The sequence below is a fragment of the Mirounga leonina genome, unplaced genomic scaffold (assembly GCF_011800145.1).
Source record: "Mirounga leonina isolate KUSES-001 unplaced genomic scaffold, KU_Mleo_1.0 Mir_94, whole genome shotgun sequence".
NCBI classification, from domain to species: domain Eukaryota; kingdom Metazoa; phylum Chordata; class Mammalia; order Carnivora; family Phocidae; genus Mirounga; species Mirounga leonina.
In genome coordinates, this window is record NW_023270855.1 from 58,902,766 (window position 1) to 58,911,707 (window position 8,942).

The 8,942-nt window shown below is 41.4% G+C and overlaps 1 pseudogene; it reads left to right on the plus strand.

Moving 5' to 3' along the window:
• The first annotated feature begins 2,990 nt into the window (after positions 1 to 2,990).
• On the plus strand, positions 2,991 to 7,730 carry LOC118005867 (annotated as a pseudogene).
• Positions 7,731 to 8,942: the final 1,212 nt, after the last annotated feature.

Sequence of the window (8,942 nt, forward strand, 5' to 3'; positions counted from 1 at the left end):
TGTGAGGTGGTATCTCATTGAGGTTTTGATTTGGATTTCCCTGATGCTGAGCGATATTGAGCACTTAGAAACACTTTTTTTAAATTAAGTTTTTAATTTTAATTCCAGTATAGTTGTGTAGTTCATATTTAGTGTTATATTAGCCTCAGGTGTACAATGTAGTGATTCAGCAATTCTGTACATCATTACTCAGTACTCCTCATGGTGAGTGTCCTCTGTTAGCAAACTGGTGGCTCCCAGAGGGGCGGTGGGTTGGGGGATGGGTGAAGTAGGTGATGGGGATTAGGGAAGGCACTTGTGATGATCACCAGGTGTTGTATGGAAGTGTTAAATCACTATGTTGTACACCTGAAACTAATATTATACTGCATGTTAACTTACTAAATTTAAATAAAAACTTTAAAAAGGAATAATAAACTTATGTGTAGAAGCAAAATAAAAAAGGAAAAATCAAACCTGTAGCCTAATACTAATAGCAGGGTCCTTCATAATAGCCCAAAACTGGAAACAACACAGATATCTTTCAATAGATGAATAGCTTAAACAAACTTGAGTACATCCATATAATGGAATATTTTCTGCAAGTAAAAGAGAAAGTATTGGCACACTCAACAAATTCTATGAATCCAGGGAATTATTTTGAGTGGAGAAAGCCAATCCCAAAAGGTTACATACCCTGATTGGATTTATGTTACATTCTTGCAATGACAAAATACAGAAATGGAGAAGAGACTAGTGGCTGTTAGGGGTTAAGCGGGGAGAAGGGGTGAAAGGGGAGAGGGTGTGTCTATAAAGGGCAATATGAGGCATCCTTGCTTTAATTAAATGGTCTGTACTTTGTATCAATGTCAACATCCCGCTTGTGATATTATACTATATTTTTGCAAGATGTCACCGGGGAAATTGGGTACGGGGCACATGGGATCTCTCTGTATTATTTCTTATAACTATGTGGGAATATACAGTTATCTCAAAATGAAAAGTTTAGTTGGTATTTAAAAAAATCATAGTAGGAGGAAACGTCCAGTATCATTAAGTATGATGTTAGCTGTATGCTTTCTTAGATATCCTTTTTTTAGTTGAACATATATATCTCTTCATTGTTATTATTACTATTTTTAAATTCAATTAATTAACATATAATGTATTATTGGTTTCAGAGGTAGAGGTCAGTGATTCATCAGTCTTCTATAACAGCCAGTGCTCATTACATCACATACCCTCCTTAATGTCCACCACCCAGTTACCCCATCCCCCACCCCCCCCCCCCCATCCTCCATCCCCCCATCCCCCCATCCCCCCATCCCCCCATCCTCCTCCCCTCCAGCAACCCTCAGTTAGTTTCCTTTGATTAAGAGTCTCTCATGGTTTGTCTCCTTCTCTGATTTTGTCTTGTTTTATTTTTTTCCTCTCTTCCCCTATAATCCTCTGTTTTGTTCTTAAATTCCACATATGAGTGAAATCATATGATAATTGTCTTTCTCTGATTGACTTATTTCACTTAGCATAATACCCTCCAGTTCCATCCACGTCACTGCAAATGGCAAGATTTCATTGAAAAAAAATTTTTTTTTGATGGCTCAGAGATCCTTTATTGAGTTAAGGGACTTACCTTCTATTCCTGTTTTACTGAGAGTTTTTCTCATGAATGGGCATTGAATTTCATCAATTTTTGTCATCATCCATAGAGATAGTCATTTAATTTTCCTTATTTTGTTTGTATGTAGTTTACCTTGATTGATTTTCAAATGTAGACCAAACTTTCATCCCAGGAGTAAACCCAATGTCATTGTGATGGCTTTCCCCCTTTATTATATATTGCTGGATTCAACTTGCTAATATTTAGCTTGAGATTTCTGTGTCTGTATTCATGTAATAGAGGCCTCTAGTTTTCTTTTGTTGTCTAGTTTTTTTTAAGTTTTAATTTAAATTTCAGTTAGTTAACATACAGTGTAATATTAGTTTCAGGTGTATGATGTCCTGACTGAACAATTCCATACAACACCTGGTGCTCATCACAACAAGTGCACTACTTAATCCCCATCACCTATTTAACCCATCCCCCACCCACTGCCCCTCTGGTAATCATTAGTTTGTTCTCTATAGTTAACAGTCTATTTCTTGGGGCGCCTGGGTGGCTCAGTCGTTAAGCATCATCTGCCTTCCGCTCAGGTCATGATCCCAGGGTCCTAGGATCGAGCCCCGCATCGGGCTCCCTGCTCAGCAGAAAGCCTGCTTCTCCCCCTCCCACTCCCCATGCTTGTGTTCCCTCTCTCGCTGTGTCTCTATGTGAAATAAATAAATAAAATCTTTACAAAAATAAAATAAGGGGCACCTGGGTGGCTCGGTCGTTAAGCATCTGCCTTCGGCTCAGGTCATGATCCCGGGGTCCTGGGATCGAGCCCCGCATCGGGCTCCCTGCTCCGCGGGAAGCCTGCTTCTCCCTCTCCCACTCCCCCTGCTTGTGTTCCCTCTCTCACTGGGTCTCTCTCTCTGTCAAATAAATTAACTAAAAATCTTAAAAAAAAAAAAAACCCAACAGTCTGTTTTTGGTTTGCCTCTCTCTCTCTTTTTTCTCTTTGCTCATTTGTTTTATTTCTTAAATTCCACATATGAGTGAAATCATATGGTATTTATCTTTCTCTGACTTATTTCGCTTAACATAATACTCTAGCTCCATCCATGTCCTTGCAAATGGCAAGAATTTGTTCTTTTTATGGCTGAGTAATATTCCGTTATATATATATGACATCTTCTTTATGCATTCAGCAGCTGATGGACACTTGGGCCGTTTCCATAATTTGGCTATTGTAGATAACACTATTTACAGTGGCATACAGGTTTTATGTGAAAATAATTTTTCATTTCTCTGGGATAAATTCCCAGGAGTGCTACTGCTGAATTATGTGGTAATTGTATGTGAAGTATTTTTTGAAGAAACTGCCAAACTCATTTACAGGAGTGATTGTAAGATTTTACAGTACAACTAGATGCATAAGAGTGGTAAGTTTTCTGCCAACATTTGGTGTGGTCACTTGTAAAATTGTAGCTATCCTGATTGGTGGATAGTTGTAATAATAAATCTGACTTTTTTTTTTATGTTTGCTGTCAGCTTTCAGGCTTCCCTCCTCATTCTTCCCCCTGTGCCTCAACTCTGGGCAAAGTGATAAGAAATCCCAAGTTCTCCCTCCTTTGGCACCATTAGGGGATTCAAAGCATGCAACCCCCTGCTGGCATGTATCAACCTGATATCACCCCAGCCACACCCCTAACCATAACAATAATAAAAAAGAAATCAGCCAATTTCCTTTACATTCATTCATTTCTTAGCCGTGTTCGGATCATCTCTGGAGACTTGTCCTGCTCTCCCCAGAGCCTTTTCTTACCTCTTGGTCTGTCTGTGGCATCTCCAGTCTTGACCAGTGATTTCAGGAAATACTCAAATGGAGGGATAAGGGAGTCATGGGACACATAGGTAGGCAGTATAAGACACATGTCAGTCAGTCTAAGTGAACTGAATATGGAGTGAGGTTATGGTAATTCCAAGTTTTCCAGTTCTAGCAGATCACTGGGTGCACTTGCTGGAGGTAAGAGATTTAGAATATGATGGAGGTAATCTATAACTTGGCTGTTGGTTTTTTTTTTTTTTAAGATTTTATTTATTTATTTGAGACAGAGAGAATGAGAGAGAGAGAGCACATGAGAGGGGGGAGGGTCATAGGGTCATTGGGAGAAGCAGGCTCCCTGCTGAGCAGGGAGCCTGATGCGGGACTCGATCCAGGGACTCCAGGATCATGACCTGAGCCGAAAGCAGTCGCTTAACCAACTAAGCCACCCAGGCGCCCGTGGCTGTTGGTTTTGATATTATGCATTTGACCATGTATACCTTAATGTTTCTTTTTCTTTCTTTTTTTAAAAAAGATTTTATTTATTTATTTGACAGAGAGAGACACAGCGAGAGAGGGAACACAAGCAGGGGGAGTGGGAGAGGGAGAAGCAGACTCCCGCCGAGCAGGGAGCCCGATTTAATGTTTCTTAAAGTAGTCAACCTCACAGCAAACGTAACAAAATATAATTAGTGTGAAATAGGTTTTGTTTAGCAGAATCTGTGTGACATATTTATATATGCTACAATAATACAGTTTGTAAAAGTGAGCTATGTAATACAATAAGCTTTGGGAAGGATATCATTGCAGAGGCTACTGGCATTCAATGTGCATAGAAAGACAGGGATATTAAAATATATCTATTGAGAACTAAAGTTTTTGAAATAAAAGTGTCTCATAATATATAAAAATAGTCTTCGGAATTGGCCAAATAGTCTCTCATTGGTGGGCTGTTGTTGCCTGGGCGGGAGGAGACCACCTTCCTCCTGCTGGGATAGTAAAGGAGTAGCTAAAGTAGCATTAAGTTGTAAGAGACGTCTCTCCCTGTTGGGTCTGTAACTGATGTAGAATGGTAGGGTGTTTGGCCCCCTGACTTCATTTTAAACAAAGTTTACTTTTATTAATTTTCACAGGACACATGATGTTCTCAGTCTTCATAAACATCGCATTCTGTTCCTTAACAGTTCTTTCTTTTTTAAATTATTTTTTAAAAGATTTTATTTATTTATTTGCGAGAGGGAGAATGAGAGAAAGAGCACAAGCAGGGGGAGTGGCAGGTAGAGGGAGAAGCAGACTCCCCGATGAACAGGGAGTCCGATGTGGGGCTCCATCCCAGGTTCCTGAGATCATGACCTGAGCCGAAGGCAGACGCTTAACGACTGAGCCAGCCAGGCGCTCCCCTCCACCAACTTCTTTTTAAACAAAGTTTACTTTTATTAATTTTCACAGAACACATGATATTCTCAGTCTTCATAACCATTGCCTTCTGTTCCTTAACAATTCTGTTCTTTAGGAATCTCGATGATCCCTTGGTCTGGTATAGCCGTATATTTGCTGATTCTGCAGGGAGACTCCCTGAAACTTGATAACTTACTCTTCAGTCTCAATTACCTTTAATATTTACATTCATAATCAGATTATTTGTTTATAGGATGTACTGGACTCGGTTTGAAGATCTAAGAGAGATCTTCAGAAGATCTAAGAGATCTAACCTGTATTGGTTTCATGGGGAATTCTTTGTTATTTACATTATATATGTACACCTTCTTAATTCATCCTCATAAGAAGAAGCCTGTAGATGTGATTCTTGCCCTCTTAACTTTGGCTAATGCCCTGATATTCATATTCAGAGGGATTCCAAATATAATGTCATCCTTTGGAATTAGGCTGGAGATGGGCGATACTGGATGTGGAATAGTGATCTATATTCAGAGAGTTACCTGGAGTATTTCTCTGCATAACTGCCCTCCGGAGTACATTTCAGGCAGTGACTATTACTCCAAAGTAATCCTAAATGGGCCTGTCTCAAACACAGAATCTCTGCATTCATTCAACCCTCTTTACTTTGCTTCTGGATGATCCACATGGCCCTCTATTCTGTGGTCATTTTACAAACTGTGGCCAACAGGAATACCACTGGTGATGGACTTGGGTGTTATAGTGCTTATTGTAAAAACAAGGCATTTGAGGGGCGCCTGGGTGGCTCAGTCGTTAAGCGTCTGCCTTCGGCTCAGGTTATGATCCCAGGGTCCTGGGATCAAGCCCCGCGTCGGGCTCCCTGCTCAGCGGGAAGCCTGCTTCTCCCTCTCCCACTCCCCCTGCTTGTGTTTCCTCTCTCGCTGTGTCTCTCTCTGTCAAATAAATAAATAAAATCTTAAAAAAAAAAAACAAAACAAAAAACAAGGCATTTGATAGCCAGATAGTGCCAATATTTCTAAGTACAGTATTCATTCAAGATTTGTTCTTTCTCTTCCTGATGACATGTAATAGTATCTACATGGTGAATATCCTTTACGGACACCACAAAACAGCTCAGAATGCTCACAGTGCCATCCAGGTTCCATCACACTCTCTTGAAAACAAAGCTACCCATGTTAGCTATTCTCATACTAGTGAGCTGCTTTGTCTTCTTTTCTGGACCGACACCTTTCTTAGTGTTTATTTATTTTATACAAGTAAGAAAAAGCAGCAACTGGAGAAATTTAGTAACTTTTTTTCATCATGTTACCCAACCATCTGTTCTTTCCTTCTAATTAAAAATGAAAATAGAATTTCCAGAATAAATTTCATGAAAACAAGAATCAGAATTTTCTCTTCTTAAAGAAAATTCACTGCTCATAGGAACACTTCTTAGCATTCTGCTACACCAAGGAGTCATTTTTTTTTAAGATTTTATTTATTTATTTGAGAGAAAGAATGAGAGAGAGAGCATGAGAGGGGTGAGGGTCAGAGGGAGAAGCAGACTCCCTGCTGAGCAGGTAGCCCGATGCGGGACTCGATCCCGGGACTCCAGGATCATGACCTGAGCCGAAGGCAGTCGCTTAACCAACTGAGCCACCCAGGCGCCCACCAAGGAGTCATTTGTATGAATATAGATAATACGCGTATCAACGACATGAGTTATATTTATAGTCCCCATTGAACTAACAATCCAAAGAGCTATAATCAAGTTATTGTCAATTTATGAAACATTTTAGACATTAAATGTAAGGTTTAGATGATGATGTCATGTATATGTTTTAAAATTTTATAAATAACACATATGTAATGTAGAATGTTTTGTAACATAGGAAACAGTATTTGTCATATAATTACAGAAATCATAAACCCCCCCAAAGGATAGTGGTTACTTTTGGTGTAAGGTAACCCTAACCCTAAGCGATGTGATGAAATATGTGTGTTTATTAAATTGTGCTCTATACTTTTGTATGTCAGAATTATGTCATACTGAGTTTCTAAAAATAAACAGAATTATTAATATTTGAAAATAAATTCAGAAATCAAATTTGCAATAATTTTTTTACCTACATTTAGATAAAGAAGGAACACTAAAAAATAAACAAGATCTCAAAACACCTAGAAGATTATTGTCCTGAGAACTGTTGAACATATCAGTGACTTGAGGTTTGAATTGAGGATTGAAAGAAGAAGGGGGCATAAGGTCCACACCCAAGAACTAGGTATCTCCCACGAGCAGAGAAAATAAGACCGCTTGTCACAATTACACGTTATTACAAAGGGCTACATGCTCAGCTTATGCCATAGTAGAATAGTGCAGATCAGATGGTTCTGGTACATGGTTAGGTAATAAGGTGTCGAGTCAGGTTTGGGCTTAGGGTCAGGGTCTGGGGTTAGGGGTTTGGGGTCAGGGTCAGGGTTAAGTTTAAACATAACTGGTCCTCTTCCCTTCCTCCATCTCCCTGGGCCTCCAGGGTGGACAGGACTTGCCCAGGGTTACACATGAGTCCAGGATTGAGCTGAAGCATTGGTTTTCTGCCTTCAGTCCTGGGCTCTAATAGAAGAGTGAAATGTCTCCCTGGTCACCGACTGTTTCAAATCCAACCCAACCCCAGTCAAGGGTTGTGGAGGGTGTCGGAGGTCATGTATTGTTCTTTCCACTTTCCCACCAGGGAAGAGTGCTGCTGGCTCCATTCTGCCTGGGCAGCTCCAGGTGCCAGCACAGCCCTGACCTGTGAGGGCACTCAGTAGACACATGTGGATTTATACAGGACCAGGTGCAGGGGCCCAGCAGTCCCCATGTGCACCCTTCTTGCAGACTGGTGGGGCCTTCCTGGCACCGTTCACTTGGAGGCACCACAGTTTGCTTATGGATTCATCTATTGAAGGACACCCTGATTTCTTCAATTTTTTAGCTATGATGAATAGAGCTACTGTGCATCATTGCATGCTAGTTTTTGTGTGGAAACAGTGTGTATCCCCAGCATGAAGAAGTGTTCCTGTCATTCCTCACCCTTCAGCAACTGGTATCCTCATTTTCTGGACTTTAGCATTTCTAATCGGTGGGCTGCACTAACTCACTTTTGTTTAAATTGGTAACTTCCTAATGATAGAGGATGTAGAGTGTATTTTTGTATGCTTATTTATTATCTGTACATCATTTTGGCCAGATGTCTGTGCAGATATTTGCCCATTGTTAATTAGGTTATTTGTGTTCTTACTGTTGAGTTCTGAGAGTTTTTTGTCTAGTTTGAATACAGATCCTTTATCAGATGTGTGTGTTGCAAATATTTTCTCACAGTTTGTGGATTGTCTTTTAGTTCTCCGAGCAAGGTCTTTCACAGAGTAGAAGTTTTAACTTTATAAAGTTCACATTATCAATTTGTTTCTTTTCTGGATCGGTGTTTGGTGTTGTGTGTTAACACTCATCAGCAAACTCAAGGTCATGTAGATTTTCTTTTATGTTTTCTTTTTGATATTTTGATAGTTGTGTTTCTTAAATTTATGTACAATTTTGAGTGAATTTTGGTGGAAGTTGTAAAGGTTTTGTCTACATTTCATTTCATATCTTATGGTTTCCAATTCATTGTTCCTTAATTATTCCTGGAGAAACCGGGGTAATGTAGTCCATTTCAGTTGGAAATTTCCAAGGTTTTATTGGGTTCAGCTGGATCTGGGAAGGGGCCAGGTGCGTCTCGGGAACTGAGTGCCCCGCCTCCTGCACCGCCTCCTGCACTGCCTGCGCCGCCCGCAGGGGGCGCCCGAGCTCAGCTCCCTGACCCGGGCAGGGCATGCGCGCTCAGCCTGCCTTGTCTGCCTGCGGAACTGGAGCCGCCCCCAGTGTGGACAGTCCGAGAGAAAATGGTGCCGCGACCACGCCACAGGACCCCGGCCTCCTCAGTACGCTCTGTGGACATTACCCGAGGACATGGGGCCGCGGCCACGCTGACGGGACCGGCCGCGGAGAATTGGGGAGGACGCGGGGCCGCGGCCACGCCGACGGGACCGGCCGCGGAGAATTGGGGAGGACGCGGGGCCGCGGCCACGCCGCCGGGACCGGCCGCGGAGAACTGGGGAGGACGCGGGGCCGCGGCCACG